Source organism: Chiloscyllium punctatum, chromosome 36, assembly GCF_047496795.1.
Source record: "Chiloscyllium punctatum isolate Juve2018m chromosome 36, sChiPun1.3, whole genome shotgun sequence".
NCBI classification, from domain to species: Eukaryota; Metazoa; Chordata; class Chondrichthyes; order Orectolobiformes; family Hemiscylliidae; genus Chiloscyllium; species Chiloscyllium punctatum.
This window is the reverse complement of record NC_092774.1, coordinates 39934681-39955960: the sequence shown is the minus strand read 5'-3', so window position 1 is coordinate 39955960 and position 21280 is coordinate 39934681. Positions and strand designations below refer to the sequence as shown.

At 46.5% G+C, this 21280-nt stretch overlaps 5 non-coding genes across 5 annotated transcripts; all 5 read left to right on the top strand.

Moving 5' to 3' along the window:
- Nucleotides 1-726: 726 nt before the first annotated feature.
- trnan-guu (transfer RNA asparagine (anticodon GUU)) lies at nt 727-800 on the top strand. Its single transcript has one exon. It is a non-coding gene; the product is annotated as a tRNA-Asn (tRNA).
- A 3264-nt stretch (nt 801-4064) lies between these two features.
- On the top strand, nt 4065-4138 carry trnan-guu (transfer RNA asparagine (anticodon GUU)). The gene has a single exon. It is a non-coding gene; the product is annotated as a tRNA-Asn (tRNA).
- Nucleotides 4139-5856: 1718 nt separating this feature from the next.
- Nucleotides 5857-5930, top strand: trnan-guu (transfer RNA asparagine (anticodon GUU)). Its single transcript has one exon. It is a non-coding gene; the product is annotated as a tRNA-Asn (tRNA).
- Nucleotides 5931-9194: 3264 nt separating this feature from the next.
- On the top strand, nt 9195-9268 carry trnan-guu (transfer RNA asparagine (anticodon GUU)). Its single transcript has one exon. It is a non-coding gene; the product is annotated as a tRNA-Asn (tRNA).
- Nucleotides 9269-12532: 3264 nt separating this feature from the next.
- trnan-guu (transfer RNA asparagine (anticodon GUU)) lies at nt 12533-12606 on the top strand. The gene has a single exon. It is a non-coding gene; the product is annotated as a tRNA-Asn (tRNA).
- The last annotated feature ends 8674 nt before the right edge of the window (nt 12607-21280 follow it).

Sequence of the window (21280 nt, the reverse complement as noted above, 5' to 3'; positions counted from 1 at the left end):
ACTGACTCTGGTCAGTGGCAATTGGTTCTTCTGATCATTAATCTGCCCATTCCCAACGCTTCTTCTCCCATCATTACCAACAGCCCCAGGAAATCTCCAGTTATCCTTGTTTGCTCCAAAGCGAACATTCTCAACATTGGGAATGTCTCCCCAAAATGGAAATTCCTCATCCCTGGACATGAGACAAGGCGTACAATTGGGAAGAGATTTTGGCAAAATATTGTCAGTTAGGAAATGGAAAAATGTTCAAATGTTCATGAAGCAAAACAGAAATCCCAGTCTCCAGCTTTGTGAACCTTTAGAAACACTTTGGGAAGCGGATTTGGAGGAGAATGAAAGATGACCTGTCCGACAGTCCAGACACCGTCCCCTTGTTGAAGAGGCCGGGAGGTTGATTCTGATGTTCTCGGCACACGAACTGATCTGAGACATTGAAAGAATTGTCGTTCGTGTACATCAGGAATTCAAACCCCTTCTCGCCTCCGAGCCAATGAGAGAACTCGGGAACAGGCAAAACACTGAAAGGCTCGAAGGGCGACGGCCCCGGAGTAAGAAAGCTAGTTCCTCGTGACATGGATGTGTCTGCAGACAGCCCCCGGTATCTCCAGAATGCATCTCCCAGGCTTGATTATGGAAAAGTTAAACTGATAGACGACAATTGTAATTCTTGGCGGGGAGGCTGAATTATAAAATCACTAAGCGATGGTGCCGCCCCCATCTGCACCTGTCTCTGTGGCGCAATTGGTCAGCGCGTTCGGCTGTTAACCGAAAGGTTGGTGGTTCGAGCCCACCCAGGGGCGGTGTGTTCGCTGCTCTCCTTTGGCTTCGAAGCTGTGCGCTTTTAATGGGGTCAGGAGAATGTTCCCCAAACGGAAATCTTCTCCACACAGGGGGGTTGCGAGTTGACTTCATGTCTTACCTAAGGGACTGCATCTGCTGAGAAGACGAGACCCAAACAGAAAATCAACAGGTTTGACAGTACCCGTCGGAGCAAACAAAATTCTGAAATGTTGCCTCTGATTCTCTTTCCACAGATGTTGCCTGCCCTGCTGAGTTCCTCCTGCAATTTCTCACTGAAAGTTCATTTCATCTTTTCGGGAGAAACACCGAAATATCTGCAAACACCATGTGCAGATATTTAACCCTTTCGAATCACTGCGAAGTGATTGGAGTCAAACAAACTCTGCGATGATTCACTCTTTCTCAGCTCCACAGGCAGACAGACCTGGGAAGTCAAACTGTCAGTGTGGTACTGAATCGTGGGCCGAGTGGTTGATGCGATGGACTTGAAATCCATTGCGGCTTCCCCACGCAGGTGTGAACCCTGCCGAGTACAAAATGAGAAGTGTCGTCGAAAAGAAAGGGAGTTTGCTCCCCCGCTTCTTCTTTAAGATTCAAATCAGTGGAGGGGGGAAAATATTTCACTCAAATTGGGACTGGTGGGAATCTGCAACCCACTGCCTGTTCGGGTGGAACAAGCAGATACCCTCAGAGCTTCTTTGGAGGCTATGAGCAAAGTGTTTGGAAATGAGACTAGAAGAGTGAGGGGCTTGAAATCGTGATCGAAATGAAGCAGGTACCTGTGGACAAAGGCGTTTCCTTTGCCAGTGAAAGATACTGCTTCACAAAGTTGGGCCTGTGGAAGGGAATCAGTGACGGTGATTATATTTGGTTGTTCACCTTGTGAATGTTCCCATTGCTGCGCATGTCCGTGTTGGCGTCAGAACTCTGCAGCATGGTGGCGTTGGATGCGCACAGGGACTGGCGCACCAAACTCCACCTACCTGTTTGAAATGCAGCTCACAGCTTCTTCCCACACCCCAATTAATCTTTCTCATTGTCCTGAAGCCGGCATACGGTTTGAATTCCCGATCTGCGGGAATGAGAATCCTTACACTGTCTCGCGTCAGTAAATGTCCCTGAGAACATCTGAGTCAACTCACAGCGCAGTCAGATGAGGGGAAGCTGAAATAGCCCCACACGCTGTTTACGGGCACATCTTATTCTCCCCAACTCAACGCCTCAACCACTGCGGCTCCTGGAAGTGGAAAAGAAACAATCACCAAAACCCCTTCTAAGCTCTGTGAATCTTCAGAAAATCAGCAAACGTTCATCCCTTCGGATTTTCTATCCTAGGCTGACAGCGATGGGTTTTGTCACTCTTTTGTAGGACATTGCAAGTAGATGTTTTGCAGAATAGCACCACAATGCCATCTGATTAATCAGGACCTGGATGTTTTCGGTCTTTGAATGTCAGTGTTGTGCTGCAGAACTTTGTTGTTGCCAGTTTCTAATACTTATCTTCCCAGTTCCCTGTATCACTTGTCGAAAATGTTTAATTTGTGTCTTGTAATCCTTTCACTGTCTGCTAATGAGGATAGTGTTTCCATGTTTTACCTAAATTATCTTGACCTTGCATACCTCAAGCCTCAAGCTAATTTCACGAGAAACCCTCTCCAGTTCAAAAGCCAACTGTTAATGAAGGCTCTGTTTCTTGTCACGTGTCCAATTTCAGATCGATGTTGTTAATGTCCCTTATACTCCTTCAGATCCAGGTTTCGCTCACAGGGCTAGAACAGAACTGTCACCAAATACATTTACCAATCTACGTTCATCCTATCGATTGTATTAGCATCATCAACACTTCTCATCAAAATAACTCGAGAGACTTTCATCACAATTTTCTGTGAACAGTTCTACATTAGCTTTGCTGAATGAACCCCAAATTTCTTGAAGTGGCTCCTTATTTTCGGTCCTGATTATTAATCTCTCTCCGCATGGGAATGGATCCTTCCCAGCCGCTCGATCTCTCATCAATGTGTGTAGTTCAATTCGATCTCCCATCAGCTTCCTCTGTCCTGATCAAATCCAGGGGAACAGGAAACGTTGGGGCTATGGCGCGGACAGGACAAGCCCAATACTCACCTTTCCTGTTAGAACTATTCCATGAGAAAGTTTAGACCTCTACTTTGGGCGTGTAGTTGTGACCGAACACTTAAGGTGTTGGCGTAGAGATCTTTTGGGGCTCCCCGCCCAGGGTGGTAACCTGCTGGCTATGCTTTCTTCGCTGGCGATTTTAAATAACTTCCTGTTGGTTGCATTATCGCTCAAACTTCACAAAACCCGTCTCAATAAAGACCCGTTTTCTCATGTCTGGGAATTGATTGCCATGCAGGAAACTCGGGTTCTGAACAAACAACGTATCAGACTCACAACGTCAGCTCTGTTTACCTTTCCACAGATGCTGCTCGACCTGTTGGCTTTCTGCAGTATTCTCTGTGTTTATTAGGCACAAGTGCTGCTTTTCATTCAAGAACTTCAATCCCTGTCCTCTGGTAACTGACTCTGGTCAGTGGCAATTGGTTCTTCTGATCATTAATCTGCCCATTCCCACCGCTTCTTCTCCCATCATGACCAACAGCCCCAGGAAATCTCCAATTATCCTTGTTTGCTCCAAAGCGAACATTCTCAACCTTGGGAATGTCTCCCCAAAATGGAAATTCCTCATCCCTGGACGTGAGACAAGGCGTACAATTGGGAAGAGATTTTGGCAAAATATTGTCAGTTAGGAAATGGAAAAATGTTCAAATGTTCATGAAGCAAAACAGAAATCCCAGTCTCCAGCTTTGTGAACCTTTAGAAACACTTTGGGAAGCGGATTTGGAGGAGAATGAAAGATGACCTGTCCGACAGTCCAGACACCGTCCCCTTGTTGAAGAGGCCGGGAGGTTGATTCTGATGTTCTCAGCACACGAACTGATCTGAGACATTGAAAGAATTGTCGTTCCTGCACATCAGGAATTCAAACCCCTTCTCGCCTCCGAGCCAATGAGAGAACTCGGGAACAGGCAAAACACTGAAAGGCTCGGAGGGCGACGGCCCCGGAGTAAGAAAGCTAGTTCCTCGTGACATGGATGTGTCTGCAGACTGTCCCCGGTATCTCCAGAATGCATCTCCCAGGCTTGATTAAGGAAAAGTTAAACTGAGAGACGACAATTGTAATTCTTGGCGGGGAGGCTGAATTATAAAATCACTAAGCGATGGTGCAGCCCACGACAGTGCCTGTCTCTGTGGCGCAATTGGTCAGCGCGTTCGGCTGTTAACCGAAAGGTTGGTGGTTCGAGCCCACCCAGGGGCGGCGTGTTCGCCGCTCTCCTTTGGCTTCGAAGCTGTGCGCTTTTAATGGGGTCAGGAGAATGTTCCCCAAACGGAAATCTTCTCCACACAGCGGGGTTGCGAGTTGACTTCATGTCTTCCCTTCGGGACTGCGGATGCTGAGAAGACGAGACCCAAACAGAAAATCAACAGGTTTGACAGTACCTGTCGGAGCAAACAAAATTCTGAAATGTTGCCTCTGATTCTCTTTCCACAGATGTTGCCTGACCTGCTGAGTTCCTCCTGCAACTTCTCACTGAAAGTTCATTTCATCTTTTCGGGAGAAACACCCAAAATAACTCGAGAGACTTTCATCACAATTTTCTGTGAACAGTTCTACATTAGCTTTGCTGAATGAACCCCAAATTTCTTGAAGTGGCTCCTTATTTTCGGTCCTGATTATTAATCTCTCTACGCATGGGAATGGATCCTTCCCCCCCGCTCTATCTCTCATCAATGTGTGTAGTTCAATTCGATCTCCCATCAGCCTCCTCAGTCCTGATCAAATCCAGGGGAACAGGAAACGTTGGGACGATGGCGCGGACAGGACAAGCCCAATACTCACCTTTCCTGTTAGAACTATTCCATGAGAAAGTTTAGACCTCAACTTTGGGCGTGTAGTTGTGGCCGAACACTTAAGGTGTTGGCGTAGAGATCATTTGGGGCTCCCCCGGGGTGGTAACCTGCTGGCTATGCTTTCTTCGCTGGCGATTTTAAATAACGTCCTGTTGGTTGCATTATCGCTCAATCTTCACAAAACCCGTCTCAATAAAGACCCGTTTTCTCATGTCTGGGAATTGATTGCCATGCAGGAAACTCGGGTTCTGAACAAACAACGTATCAGACTCACAACGTCAGCTCTGTTTACCTTTCCACAGATGCTGCTCGACCTGTTGGCTTTCTGCAGTATTCTCTGTGTTTATTAGGCACAAGTGCTGCTTTTCATTCAAGAACTTCAATCCCTGTCCTCTGGTAACTGACTCTGGTCAGTGGCAATTGGTTCTTCTGATCATTAATCTGCCCATTCCCAACGCTTCTTCTCCCATCATTACCAACAGCCCCAGGAAATCTCCAATTATCCTTGTTTGCTCCAAAGCGAACATTCTCAACATTGGGAATGTCTCCCCAAAATGGAAATTCCTCATCCCTGGACATGAGACAAGGCGTACAATTGGGAAGAGATTTTGGCAAAATATTGTCAGTTAGGAAATGGAAAAATGTTCAAATGTTCATGAAGCAAAACAGAAATCCCAGTCTCCAGCTTTGTGAACCTTTAGAAACACTTTGGGAAGCGGATTTGGAGGAGAATGAAAGATGACCTGTCCGACAGTCCAGACACCGTCCCCTTGTTGAAGAGGCCGGGAGGTTGATTCTGATGTTCTCGGCACACGAACTGATCTGAGACATTGAAAGAATTGTCGTTCGTGTACATCAGGAATTCAAACCCCTTCTCGCCTCCGAGCCAATGAGAGAACTCGGGAACAGGCAAAACACTGAAAGGCTCGAAGGGCGACGGCCCCGGAGTAAGAAAGCTAGTTCCTCGTGACATGGATGTGTCTGCAGACAGCCCCCGGTATCTCCAGAATGCATCTCTCAGGCTTGATTATGGAAAAGATAAACTGATAGACGACAATTGTAATTCTTGGCGGGGAGGCTGAATTATAAAATCACTAAGCGATGGTGCCGCCCCCATCTGCACCTGTCTCTGTGGCGCAATTGGTCAGCGCGTTCGGCTGTTCACCGAAAGGTTGGTGGTTCGAGCCCACCCAGGGGCGGTGTGTTCGCTGCTCTCCTTTGGCTTCGAAGCTGTGCGCTTTTAATGGGGTCAGGAGAATGTTCCCCAAACGGAAATCTTCTCCACACAGGGGGGTTGCGAGTTGACTTCATGTCTTACCTAAGGGACTGCATCTGCTGAGAAGACGAGACCCAAACAGAAAATCAACAGGTTTGACAGTACCTGTCGGAGCAAACAAAATTCTGAAATGTTGCCTCTGATTCTCTTTCCACAGATGTTGCCTGCCCTGCTGAGTTCCTCCTGCAATTTCTCACTGAAAGTTCATTTCATCTTTTCGGGAGAAACACCGAAATATCTGCAAACACCATGTGCAGATATTTAACCCTTTCGAATCACTGCGAAGTGATTGGAGTCAAACAAACTCTGCGATGATTCACTCTTTCTCAGCTCCACAGGCAGACAGACCTGGGAAGTCAAACTGTCAGTGTGGTACTGAATCGTGGGCCGAGTGGTTGATGCGATGGACTTGAAATCCATTGCGGCTTCCCCACGCAGGTGTGAACCCTGCCGAGTACAAAATGAGAAGTGTCGTCGAAAAGAAAGGGAGTTTGCTCCCCCGCTTCTTCTTTAAGATTCAAATCAGTGGAGGGGGAAAAACATTTCACTCAAATTGGGACTGGTGGGAATCTGCAACCCACTGCCTGTTCGGGTGGAACAAGCAGATACCCTCAGAGCTTCTTTGGAGGCTATGAGCAAAGTGTTTGGAAATGAGACTAGAAGAGTGAGGGGCTTGAAATCGTGATCGAAATGAAGCAGGTACCTGTGGACAAAGGCGTTTCCTTTGCCAGTGAAAGATACTGCTTCACAAAGTTGGGCCTGTGGAAGGGAATCAGTGACGGTGATTATATTTGGTTGTTCACCTTGTGAATGTTCCCATTGCTGCGCATGTCCGTGTTGGCGTCAGAACTCTGCAGCATGGTGGCGTTGGATGCGCACAGGGACTGGCGCACCAAACTCCACCTACCTGTTTGAAATGCAGCTCACAGCTTCTTCCCACACCCCAATTAATCTTTCTCATTGTCCTGAAGCCGGCATACGGTTTGAATTCCCGATCTGCGGGAATGAGAATCCTTACACTGTCTCGCGTCAGTAAATGTCCCTGAGAACATCTGAGTCAACTCACAGCGCAGTCAGATGAGGGGAAGCTGAAATAGCCCCACACGCTGTTTACGGGCACATCTTATTCTCCCCAACTCAACGCCTCAACCACTGCGGCTCCTGGGAGTGGAAAAGAAACAATCACCAAAACCCCTTCTAAGCTCTGTGAATCTTCAGAAAATCAGCAAACGTTCATCCCTTCGGATTTTCTATCCTAGGCTGACAGCGATGGGTTTTGTTACTCTTTTGTAGGACATTGCAAGTAGATGTTTTGCAGAATAGCACCACAATGCCATCTGATTAATCAGGACCTGGATGTTTTCGGTCTTTGAATGTCAGTGTTGTGCTGCAGAACTTTGTTGTTGCCAGTTTCTAATACTTATCTTCCCAGTCCCCTGTATCACTTGTCGAAAATGTTTAATTTGTGTCTTGTAATCCTTTCACTGTCTGCTAATGAGGATAGTGTTTCCATGTTTTACCTAAATTATCTTGACCTTGCATACCTCAAGCCTCAAGCTAATTTCACGAGAAACCCTCTCCAGTTCAAAAGCCAACTGTTAATGATGGCTCTGTTCCTTGTCACGTGTCCAATTTCAGATCGATGTTGTTAATGTCCCTTATACTCCTTCAGATCCAGGTTTCGCTCACAGGGCTAGAACAGAACTGTCACCAAATACATTGACCAATCTACGTTCATCCTATCGATTGTATTAGCATCATCAACACTTCTCATCAAAATAACTCGAGAGACTTTCATCACAATTTTCTGTGAACAGTTCTACATTAGCTTTGCTGAATGAACCCCAAATTTCTTGAAGTGGCTCCTTATTTTCGGCCCTGATTATTAATCTCTCTCCGCATGGGAATGGATCCTTCCCAGCCGCTCTATCTCTCATCAATGTGTGTAGTTCAATTCGATCTCCCATCAGCCTCCTCTGTCCTGATCAAATCCAGGGGAACAGGAAACGTTGGGGCTATGGCGCGGACAGGACAAGCCCAATACTCACCTTTCCTGTTAGAACTATTCCATGAGAAAGTTTAGACCTCAACTTTGGGCGTGTAGTTGTGGCCGAACACTTAAGGTGTTGGCGTAGAGATCCTTTGGGGCTCCCCGCCCAGGGTGTTAACCTGCTGGCTATGCTTTCTTCGCTGGCGATTTTAAATAACTTCCTGTTGGTTGCATTATCGCTCAATCTTCACAAAACCCGTCTCAATAAAGACCCGTTTTCTCATGTCTGGGAATTGATTGCCATGCAGGAAACTCGGGTTCTGAACAAACAACGTATCAGACTCACAACGTCAGCTCTGTTTACCTTTCCACAGATGCTGCTCGACCTGTTGGCTTTCTGCAGTATTCTCTGTGTTTATTAGGCACAAGTGCTGCTTTTCATTCAAGAACTTCAATCCCTGTCCTCTGGTAACTGACTCTGGTCAGTGGCAATTGGTTCTTCTGATCATTAATCTGCCCATTCCCAACGCTTCTTCTCCCATCATTACCAACAGCCCCAGGAAATCTCCAGTTATCCTTGTTTGCTCCAAAGCGAACATTCTCAACATTGGGAATGTCTCCCCAAAATGGAAATTCCTCATCCCTGGACATGAGACAAGGCGTACAATTGGGAAGAGATTTTGGCAAAATATTGTCAGTTAGGAAATGGAAAAATGTTCAAATGTTCATGAAGCAAAACAGAAATCCCAGTCTCCAGCTTTGTGAACCTTTAGAAACACTTTGGGAAGCGGATTTGGAGGAGAATGAAAGATGACCTGTCCGACAGTCCAGACACCGTCCCCTTGTTGAAGAGGCCGGGAGGTTGATTCTGATGTTCTCGGCACACGAACTGATCTGAGACATTGAAAGAATTGTCGTTCGTGTACATCAGGAATTCAAACCCCTTCTCGCCTCCGAGCCAATGAGAGAACTCGGGAACAGGCAAAACACTGAAAGGCTCGAAGGGCGACGGCCCCGGAGTAAGAAAGCTAGTTCCTCGTGACATGGATGTGTCTGCAGACAGCCCCCGGTATCTCCAGAATGCATCTCCCAGGCTTGATTATGGAAAAGTTAAACTGATAGACGACAATTGTAATTCTTGGCGGGGAGGCTGAATTATAAAATCACTAAGCGATGGTGCCGCCCCCATCTGCACCTGTCTCTGTGGCGCAATTGGTCAGCGCGTTCGGCTGTTAACCGAAAGGTTGGTGGTTCGAGCCCACCCAGGGGCGGTGTGTTCGCTGCTCTCCTTTGGCTTCGAAGCTGTGCGCTTTTAATGGGGTCAGGAGAATGTTCCCCAAACGGAAATCTTCTCCACACAGGGGGGTTGCGAGTTGACTTCATGTCTTACCTAAGGGACTGCATCTGCTGAGAAGACGAGACCCAAACAGAAAATCAACAGGTTTGACAGTACCCGTCGGAGCAAACAAAATTCTGAAATGTTGCCTCTGATTCTCTTTCCACAGATGTTGCCTGCCCTGCTGAGTTCCTCCTGCAATTTCTCACTGAAAGTTCATTTCATCTTTTCGGGAGAAACACCGAAATATCTGCAAACACCATGTGCAGATATTTAACCCTTTCGAATCACTGCGAAGTGATTGGAGTCAAACAAACTCTGCGATGATTCACTCTTTCTCAGCTCCACAGGCAGACAGACCTGGGAAGTCAAACTGTCAGTGTGGTACTGAATCGTGGGCCGAGTGGTTGATGCGATGGACTTGAAATCCATTGCGGCTTCCCCACGCAGGTGTGAACCCTGCCGAGTACAAAATGAGAAGTGTCGTCGAAAAGAAAGGGAGTTTGCTCCCCCGCTTCTTCTTTAAGATTCAAATCAGTGGAGGGGGGAAAATATTTCACTCAAATTGGGACTGGTGGGAATCTGCAACCCACTGCCTGTTCGGGTGGAACAAGCAGATACCCTCAGAGCTTCTTTGGAGGCTATGAGCAAAGTGTTTGGAAATGAGACTAGAAGAGTGAGGGGCTTGAAATCGTGATCGAAATGAAGCAGGTACCTGTGGACAAAGGCGTTTCCTTTGCCAGTGAAAGATACTGCTTCACAAAGTTGGGCCTGTGGAAGGGAATCAGTGACGGTGATTATATTTGGTTGTTCACCTTGTGAATGTTCCCATTGCTGCGCATGTCCGTGTTGGCGTCAGAACTCTGCAGCATGGTGGCGTTGGATGCGCACAGGGACTGGCGCACCAAACTCCACCTACCTGTTTGAAATGCAGCTCACAGCTTCTTCCCACACCCCAATTAATCTTTCTCATTGTCCTGAAGCCGGCATACGGTTTGAATTCCCGATCTGCGGGAATGAGAATCCTTACACTGTCTCGCGTCAGTAAATGTCCCTGAGAACATCTGAGTCAACTCACAGCGCAGTCAGATGAGGGGAAGCTGAAATAGCCCCACACGCTGTTTACGGGCACATCTTATTCTCCCCAACTCAACGCCTCAACCACTGCGGCTCCTGGAAGTGGAAAAGAAACAATCACCAAAACCCCTTCTAAGCTCTGTGAATCTTCAGAAAATCAGCAAACGTTCATCCCTTCGGATTTTCTATCCTAGGCTGACAGCGATGGGTTTTGTCACTCTTTTGTAGGACATTGCAAGTAGATGTTTTGCAGAATAGCACCACAATGCCATCTGATTAATCAGGACCTGGATGTTTTCGGTCTTTGAATGTCAGTGTTGTGCTGCAGAACTTTGTTGTTGCCAGTTTCTAATACTTATCTTCCCAGTTCCCTGTATCACTTGTCGAAAATGTTTAATTTGTGTCTTGTAATCCTTTCACTGTCTGCTAATGAGGATAGTGTTTCCATGTTTTACCTAAATTATCTTGACCTTGCATACCTCAAGCCTCAAGCTAATTTCACGAGAAACCCTCTCCAGTTCAAAAGCCAACTGTTAATGAAGGCTCTGTTTCTTGTCACGTGTCCAATTTCAGATCGATGTTGTTAATGTCCCTTATACTCCTTCAGATCCAGGTTTCGCTCACAGGGCTAGAACAGAACTGTCACCAAATACATTTACCAATCTACGTTCATCCTATCGATTGTATTAGCATCATCAACACTTCTCATCAAAATAACTCGAGAGACTTTCATCACAATTTTCTGTGAACAGTTCTACATTAGCTTTGCTGAATGAACCCCAAATTTCTTGAAGTGGCTCCTTATTTTCGGTCCTGATTATTAATCTCTCTCCGCATGGGAATGGATCCTTCCCAGCCGCTCTATCTCTCATCAATGTGTGTAGTTCAATTCGATCTCCCATCAGCTTCCTCTGTCCTGATCAAATCCAGGGGAACAGGAAACGTTGGGGCTATGGCGCGGACAGGACAAGCCCAATACTCACCTTTCCTGTTAGAACTATTCCATGAGAAAGTTTAGACCTCTACTTTGGGCGTGTAGTTGTGACCGAACACTTAAGGTGTTGGCGTAGAGATCTTTTGGGGCTCCCCGCCCAGGGTGGTAACCTGCTGGCTATGCTTTCTTCGCTGGCGATTTTAAATAACTTCCTGTTGGTTGCATTATCGCTCAAACTTCACAAAACCCGTCTCAATAAAGACCCGTTTTCTCATGTCTGGGAATTGATTGCCATGCAGGAAACTCGGGTTCTGAACAAACAACGTATCAGACTCACAACGTCAGCTCTGTTTACCTTTCCACAGATGCTGCTCGACCTGTTGGCTTTCTGCAGTATTCTCTGTGTTTATTAGGCACAAGTGCTGCTTTTCATTCAAGAACTTCAATCCCTGTCCTCTGGTAACTGACTCTGGTCAGTGGCAATTGGTTCTTCTGATCATTAATCTGCCCATTCCCACCGCTTCTTCTCCCATCATGACCAACAGCCCCAGGAAATCTCCAATTATCCTTGTTTGCTCCAAAGCGAACATTCTCAACCTTGGGAATGTCTCCCCAAAATGGAAATTCCTCATCCCTGGACGTGAGACAAGGCGTACAATTGGGAAGAGATTTTGGCAAAATATTGTCAGTTAGGAAATGGAAAAATGTTCAAATGTTCATGAAGCAAAACAGAAATCCCAGTCTCCAGCTTTGTGAACCTTTAGAAACACTTTGGGAAGCGGATTTGGAGGAGAATGAAAGATGACCTGTCCGACAGTCCAGACACCGTCCCCTTGTTGAAGAGGCCGGGAGGTTGATTCTGATGTTCTCAGCACACGAACTGATCTGAGACATTGAAAGAATTGTCGTTCCTGCACATCAGGAATTCAAACCCCTTCTCGCCTCCGAGCCAATGAGAGAACTCGGGAACAGGCAAAACACTGAAAGGCTCGGAGGGCGACGGCCCCGGAGTAAGAAAGCTAGTTCCTCGTGACATGGATGTGTCTGCAGACTGTCCCCGGTATCTCCAGAATGCATCTCCCAGGCTTGATTAAGGAAAAGTTAAACTGAGAGACGACAATTGTAATTCTTGGCGGGGAGGCTGAATTATAAAATCACTAAGCGATGGTGCAGCCCACGACAGTGCCTGTCTCTGTGGCGCAATTGGTCAGCGCGTTCGGCTGTTAACCGAAAGGTTGGTGGTTCGAGCCCACCCAGGGGCGGCGTGTTCGCCGCTCTCCTTTGGCTTCGAAGCTGTGCGCTTTTAATGGGGTCAGGAGAATGTTCCCCAAACGGAAATCTTCTCCACACAGCGGGGTTGCGAGTTGACTTCATGTCTTCCCTTCGGGACTGCGGATGCTGAGAAGACGAGACCCAAACAGAAAATCAACAGGTTTGACAGTACCTGTCGGAGCAAACAAAATTCTGAAATGTTGCCTCTGATTCTCTTTCCACAGATGTTGCCTGACCTGCTGAGTACCTGCTGAGTTCCTCCTGCAACTTCTCACTGAAAGTTCATTTCATCTTTTCGGGAGAAACACCCAAAATAACTCGAGAGACTTTCATCACAATTTTCTGTGAACAGTTCTACATTAGCTTTGCTGAATGAACCCCAAATTTCTTGAAGTGGCTCCTTATTTTCGGTCCTGATTATTAATCTCTCTACGCATGGGAATGGATCCTTCCCCCCCGCTCTATCTCTCATCAATGTGTGTAGTTCAATTCGATCTCCCATCAGCCTCCTCAGTCCTGATCAAATCCAGGGGAACAGGAAACGTTGGGACGATGGCGCGGACAGGACAAGCCCAATACTCACCTTTCCTGTTAGAACTATTCCATGAGAAAGTTTAGACCTCAACTTTGGGCGTGTAGTTGTGGCCGAACACTTAAGGTGTTGGCGTAGAGATCATTTGGGGCTCCCCCGGGGTGGTAACCTGCTGGCTATGCTTTCTTCGCTGGCGATTTTAAATAACTTCCTGTTGGTTGCATTATCGCTCAAACTTCACAAAACCCGTCTCAATAAAGACCCGTTTTCTCATGTCTGGGAATTGATTGCCATGCAGGAAACTCGGGTTCTGAACAAACAACGTAACAGACTCACATTTCATCTTTTCGGGAGAAACACCGAAATATCTGCAAACACCTTGTGCAGATATTTAACCCTTTCGAATCACTGCGAAGTGATTGGATTCAAACAAACTCTGCGATGATTCACTCTTTCTCAGCTCCACAGGCAGACAGACCTGGGAAGTCAAGCTGTCAGTGTGGTTCTGTATTCGTGGGCCGAGTGGTTAATGCGATGGACTTGAAATCCATTGCGGTTTCCCCACGCAGGTGTGAACCCTGCCGAGTACAAAATGAGAAATGTCGTCGTAAAGAAAGGGAGTTTGCTCCCCCGCTTCTTCTTTAAGATTCAAATCAGTTGAGGGGGAAAATATTTCACTCATATTGGGACTGGTGGGAATCTGCAACCCACTGCCTGTTCGGGTGGAACAAGCAGATACCCGCAGAGCTTCTTTTGAGGCTATGAGCAAAGTGTTTGGAAATGAGACTAGAAGAGTGAGCGGCTTGAAATCGTGATCGAAATGAAGCAGGCACCTGTGGACAAGGGTGTTTCCTTTACCAGTGAAAGATACTGCTTCACAAAGTTGGGCCTGTGGAAGGGAATCAGTGACGGTGATTATCTTTGGTTGTTCACCTTGTGAATGTTCCCATTGCTGCGCATGTCCGTGTTAATGTCAGAATTCTGCAGCATGATGGCGTTGGTTACGCACAGGGCCGGGGCACAATGGATGATGCATCTGAGCCCACCTTCCTGTTTGAACTGCAGCTCACAGCTTGTTCACACACCCCAATTAATCTTTCTCATTGTCCTGAAGCCGGCATACGGTTTGAATTCCCGACCTGCGGGAATGGAATCCTTTCACTGTCTCGAGTCAGTAAATATCACTGACAGCATCTGAGTCAACTCACAGCGCAGTCAGATGAGGGGAAGCTGAAATAGCCCCACACGCTGCTCGCGGGCACATTTTATTCTCCCCAACTCAACGCCTCAACCACTGCGGCTCCTGGGAGTGGAAAACAAACAATCACCAAAACCCAGTCTGAGCTCTGTGAATCTTCAGAAAATCAGCAAACGTTCATCCCTTCGGATTTTCTATCCTGGGCTGACAGGGATGGGTTTTGTCACTCTTTTGTAGGACATTGCAAGTGGATGTTTTCCAGAAAAGCGCCACAATGCAATCTGATTAATCAGGACCTGGATGTTTTCGGTCTTTGAATGTAAGTGTTGTTCTCCAGAACTTTGCTGTTCACAGTTTCTAATACTTATCTTCCCAGTCCCCTGTATCACTTGTCGAAAATGTTTAATTTGTGTCTTGTCATCCTTTCACTGTCTGCTAATGAGGATAGCGTTTCCGTGTTTTACCTAAATTATTTTGACCTTGCATAGTTAATTTCACGAGAAACCTTGTCCAGTTCAAAAGCCAACTGTCAATGGTGGCTCTGTTTCTTGTCACGTGTCCAATTTCAGATCGATGTTGTTAATGTCCCTTATACTCCTTCAGATCCAGGTTTCGCTCACAGGGCTAGAACAGAACTGTCACCAAATACATTGACCAATCTACGTTCATCCTATCGATTGTATTCGCATCATCAACACTTCTCATCAAAATAACTCGAGAGACTTTCATCACAATTTTCTGTGAACAGTTCTACATTAGCTTTGCTGAATGAACCCCCAATTTCTTGAAGTCGCTCCTTATTTTCGGCCCTGATTATTAATCTCTCTACGCATGGGAATGGATCCTTCCCACCCGCTGTATCTCTCATCAATGTGTGTAGTTCAATTCGATCTCATCTCTCCACAATGATTGTCCCAGGCTTTATTATGGAAAAGTAAGACTTATAGACGACAAATGTAATTCTAGGCGGTGCGGCTGATTTATGAATTCACTAATATCCTACCCTTCGCGATGGTGCAGCCGGCGAAGTCACATTTCTCTATCGCACCGTTGGGCTGTGCGTTCAGCAGTTTACCGGGAGGTTGGTGATTCAACCCCGCACAGGGGTGGTGTATTTGCTGCTCTCCCTCCAACTGCGAAGTTGTCTGCTTTTCATGGGGTCAGGCAAACAATTTCCAGAATAGGTGCTTCTCATTCTGTTTCGCTGCTGTCGTTTGTCCCGTGTCCAGGAACCGGGCCCTCTCCAATGGCAGAAAATTTAACCTTTTTGTTTCGAAACTTTTCTCTGACACCTGAGTGACCAGTGACAAGCATTTCCCTCCTCAACAGAGAACAGGAGAAGACCCCGCAGACCTCCACGAGTGTGTCATCTCAACTGTGCACATTGGGCCAGTATATCAATGTGAAATATTCATGTTAGTTTTTTGGGAAGGAAATGAGAAGGCGAGGTACAGAACAGTGCGCCCTTAGACTGGAAAGCTGCAAAAGACGACATTACGTGAATAGGAGAGAATAGGACATGGCGGATTTCAGGTCCTAAAGACATGGAACTCGATATTGAAGACCGGGGGTGCTGTAGGGTCTTCAAGTGGAAAATGAGGCTTTGTTCTTCCATCTGGAGCTGAGCTTTGCTGGAACACTGCTGCATGCCTGATACAGAGATGTTGGCCAGGGAACAGAGTGGTGTGTTAAAGTGGCGGGCAACCAGAAGCTCAGAGCCTTTTTTTGCGGACAGAACCGAGATATTCTGCGAAGCAGTCACCCAGTTTATGCTTCATGCTACTTTGGGGAAACCACACTGTGAGCAACGAATGCAGTCGACTAGGTTGTGGCAAATGTGCAGGTAAAGTGCTGCTTCACCTGGAAGGTATGTTCGAGCCCTTGGATATTCAGGAGGGAGCAGGTAAATGGGCAGGTGTTACACATTCGGCGGTTACAGGGGAAAGTGCCTTGGGACAATGGGAGGTGGGTGTGGGGTGTTGAGAGTGAAGAAAGAGTGGACCCAATGTGTAAGCCCTGCCCATTACCCTCCTCTCATATATACATTCGTGAAGTTGAAAGAACTTTCCAAAGAATAATTCAGTCCCACGTGACTCACGAACTAATTCATATTCATGTTCCTGGGCCAGCATCATTATTGTGTCACAGCAGCTGCAGGCCATCACCGGGGGCTCGACTAGAAGCCCCCGGGTCAGTTTATCAAAGAAACCTCCCTGTGGGTCAGGGCAACCCTGCATCGGGAAGCACTGAGATGGTCAATCACTACCAGTTAACATGGGGAACACATCTCCACATTATGCAGCCTCGAGGCAAACTTCCCTTCCTTCTACTTAAAGTTCAAGAGCCCTCAAACCGAAATTCCCTAGGTACGTTCAGAAGAATTTTTCCAGGTGTTCGCAAAGTATATCTATGAGCACTTTGTTAAAGTTTGATTTTTGAGAGTGTTTTAGTGCTTTTGAGCGAAATCACAGTTCGAAAAAACAGAATGTGGGAATTTAGACAGAGTTTATGTTTGCGCATCGGCGATATGTCTGCGGGTGCGTGATCGGAGCATAAACCAGAAGGGAAACCATCTCTCCTAAACACTCAATATCCTCTTTCGCAGCTTTCCCGTATAGCGGCGCTCTGTTCTGCACTTCGCCTTCTCATCTGCTTCCCAAAACACTTGGACAATGAGAAGCAGCTGTTATGGAAACTCTTTGCCGCTTGCAATTCTTAGAGCAATGTCAAATGTATTTCACACTGAGCAAGTCTCAGCTAGTTCAAGAGGTGGGGTGCGTACGGGCGATGGGGTGCGCCTGGTTTCTAGCTCGTTGGTCTAGGGGTATGAATCTCGCTTTGACTCTTCTACTTTTCCGACTTGCCAGAGATCCGGTGCATGAGGAATGTCAGCAATGAAGCGAGATTGGAAAATTGGGACTGCCCTCCACGGAGAACAGAGGCCTTGCAAATCATGAGAGGCCGAGACAAAGGAAATAATGTTGTGAAAATGCTCCCACGCTACAAAGGATCCACAACGATTCGGCAGAGTTTAAATGTCAGGTGGGAAAGAAGTAAAAGTGACATTAGGAAGAACGTTTTCGTACAGGGAGTGGTTAGGGTCAGTAAGTCCCTGTCTGACATTGACAAAGAGGAAGATTCAATGGACCCGAAAGGGAATTCGGTGGTCACGTTCAGATGTACAGATTTACACGGAAAAGGCAAGAGAATTATACGAATTGAGTCACACGTTTACTTATGGGGTAGAACCAGCAGAGCGAAGGTGGGCCGCATGGCCTCCGTCTACGCTGTGACACATGTTGTGATTCAGTGTGAGCTGAATATGTCACGAAACACTGGCCCAATTTACACAACTGAGGGGAAGTGCTTGTGGAGATTTGAGTTGTTTCCCGCCGGTCTGCTCTGAACTGAATCCTAACGCTTCTTCTCTGAAATGGGAATGAGCTGGTGAAGTTGAAACAATTCGAATTCGAATCCCTACAGTGTGGAAACAGGCCCTCCTGCTCAACAAGTCCTTATCAACCCTCCGAAGAGTCACCCACCCAGACCCGACATTTACTTCTGACTGATGCGCCTAACCTACCGACCTCTGGGCACTATGGGGCAGTTTAGCATGGTCAGTCCACCTAACCTGCACATCTTTCGACTGTGGAAGGAAACCGGAGCACCGCAGGAAACCCACGCAGACACGGGGAGATTGAACAAACTCCACACAAACAAACCACACAAGGGTAGGATCGAATTCAGGTCCCGTTATGAGACAGCAGTGTTAACCACTGAGCCACAAAGCCACATTATTTGCGGTCAGATTCATTCCCTGCAATAATTCCCCATTCCGGTTCAGACGGGAATGACAGGACGATCAGCATTTCGAAAGCAGCATCACCACACAGACACAGTTCCCATGATGAGGACACATATCACCGATTGGGAATCATCTCGGAGAGATACAAGTGACAGAGAGTCACATGGAAATGATGGACTGAACGGCTTCAGGCTGCGGCGGAATGATGTCACGCGTTGATGCCGTCCCTCTCCCTGTCTCTGGGACAGAGCGGCTGAGGGAGAAACAATGGCTCATTTTCAACTTCATCTGGGACAGTTGGGGCTCAGATGTTCACTGCTGCCCGTTCGCAGCAAAGAAACAGACGCCAGTGTTAGAAAAGTCTTTCTGCAGGATTGTTGTGTGAAGACGAATTCTGAGCACCGAGCCGGCTGAACACAAATGTACTCATATGACTATACCTGAGGGAACAGTTTCCGGTGTCCATTTCTCTGTGTCCCACCAACACAGCATCTTTCTGTCTCGTTGATTACAGACCTTTGTAATGTCGTTAAAACTTGCCAATTTCCTACGCATTAGTGTAACTGACGTCTCCCATCCCAAATGATTGCGAGAGAGCAGAAAAGCGAATGGGCTCTGCCCTCCCCAGAACAGTTTGCAAGTAGAAACAAAATGGTTTAAGTATCCGCCAGTGGAGAGAGTCCAGTTACTGGGAACGGGACAAACAGCAGTGTCCTGGGCGCAGGGAGACGGAATGAGAAGCAAATGTTGTGGAATCTCTTTGCTGCTTGCGATTCTTGGAGCAACTCAAACGTATTTCACATTGAGCAAGTCTGAGCTGCTTCAGGGGAGGGCACTTTGGAGCGTCCGGGGTCAGGGCAGCGCGCGCCTGGCCGGGCCTGTGGCTCGTTGGTCTTGTGGTATGATTCTCGCTTCGGGCCTTCAGTTAGGTGGATTTGCGAAAGATCCCGGGTTCGAAACACTTGCTCAAAGTGAAAACAAGCATTGCACGTAGTTCGCCCGCGCAGTCCGACTCTGAATGAATCCTCCAGCTGCATTATTGCTCAATTGTGAGCGTGAAATTTCAGGAAGCGGGGAAGTGAAGTGCTGGCAGACAGCGCTGAACAGGTTGACGTTAATGGTGCCGTGTATGAGGATTGTCAGCAATGCAGGTACATTGGAAAGATGGGACAGTTCTCCTTGGAGAACAGTAGGTTGAAAGCTGGCCTGATTGACGTTTTTCAAGTCATGAGGGTCTAGACACAGGAATAATGGAGTGCAAATGCTCCCACGCCTGAAAGGATCGACAACGATTCAGCAGAGTTTTAAAATCACGAGGAAAAGAAGTAAAAGTGACATTAGGAAGAACGTTTTCGTCCAGGGAGTGATCAGGGTCAGTAGGTGACGCAAACTTCAAACAATTATGGTCCTGAACCCATAGGACAGACGGATGGGAGTGGAAGACAAGAAGAACGAGAGACACAGAGTGAGCGAGAAAAGGGAGAAAAGTCAGAAAAACAGAAGTTAAGGAAAAACACAGAGAGACTGAGGAAGGGATACAATTCCAGTGGGTCCCAGCTTTCTCTGTGGTTTCATACACTCCTTCTCATCCATGAGAGACAAGCCCTTCTCCTAGAATCTACGTCAGTCTGGCTGGTTCAGGGACGGTGTTTAGCACACTTGCTTTCATTTTTCACACCATTGAGTGTTGGAGTTGGGACGTCATGTTGAGGTTGTACAGGATGTTGATGAGGCCACTTTTAGTTTCTGTTCATTAATATGTAAATCCCAGAACTACTTTTAAGGTACATTCTCCAGATAATTTCAGGTTTTACAAAAAGAGGTGACATCTCAGCTCAGTCAATGTATTAAAGGTGTGAGGTTTGAGACTGTCTGTATCCCAATCTTGAAATAGACTGGTTGTATTTTCAAAGTAGGGATTTATAAAATATGACATGGCTTCACTGCCTGCAGATTGCACACTTTTTGAGGAAAACTGAATGTATCTGCAAATATAATTCTGAAAATCCAAATTCACCCCATAGACTTGTGTGTACATAAGAGAGTGCGTGTTTGTATGCTTGGTAAAGTGTCATAATTTGGAGATGTCGGTGTTGGACTGGGGTGTACAAGGTTAAAAATCACACAACACCAGGTTATAGTCCAATGGGTTTAATTGGAAGCACTAGCTTTTGGAGCGCTGTTCCATCATCAGGTGGTTGTGGAGGACACAATTGTAAGGCACAGAATTTATAGCAAAAATTTAAAGTGTGATGTAACTGAAATTGTACATAGAAAAATACCTTGATTGTTTGTTGAGTCTTTCATCTGTTCATAAACCATGATATTTTCACTTCTTTCATATGTAAATAGTGTCATAGAGATGTACAGCATGGAAACAGACCCTTCGGTCCAACCTGTCCATGCTGACCAGATATCCCAACCCAATCTACTCCCACCTGCCAGCACCCGGCCCATATCCTTCCAAACCCTTCCTGTTCATATACCCATCCAAATGCCTCTTAAATGTTCTCAGGTTAACTGTAACAATTGGTGTTAGCTAACATCAAATGTTACAGTTAACCTGAAAAGTAACTTATGTAAATCACAAAACTTCTTAAAATTTACATCTGAAAAATGTGAAACTATCATGGTATTCGAACAGATGAAAGACTCAACAAACAATCAAGGTATTTTTCAATGTATAATTTCAGCTTCATCACACTGTAAACTTTTGTTATAAATTCTGTGTCTTATAACTGTGTCCTCCACAACCACCTGATGAAGGAGCGGTGCTCCGAACGCTAATGCTTCCAATTAAACCTGTTGGACTATAACCTGGTGTTGTGTGATTTTTAACTTGGTAAAGTTTAAGTGTGATGGAGTGAATTTGTGAAAGGCTGTATTTGTGTGTGTACCTGAGAGAGACCATGTGGATAAAAGTGAGAGGTTGCATTTTGGTAAAACAAACAAGGGCAAGACTTGTACAGTAAATGGTAGGGCCCTGGGTCTTGTTGTAGAACAGAGAGACCTGTTTTGGGGGTGGGGGTGGAGGGGAAGTTTCAGGTACATAGTTCTTTGAAAGTTTCATCACCGGTAGACAGGGTGGTTAAGGTGTTGTTTAGCACACATGCTTTCATTTTTCACACC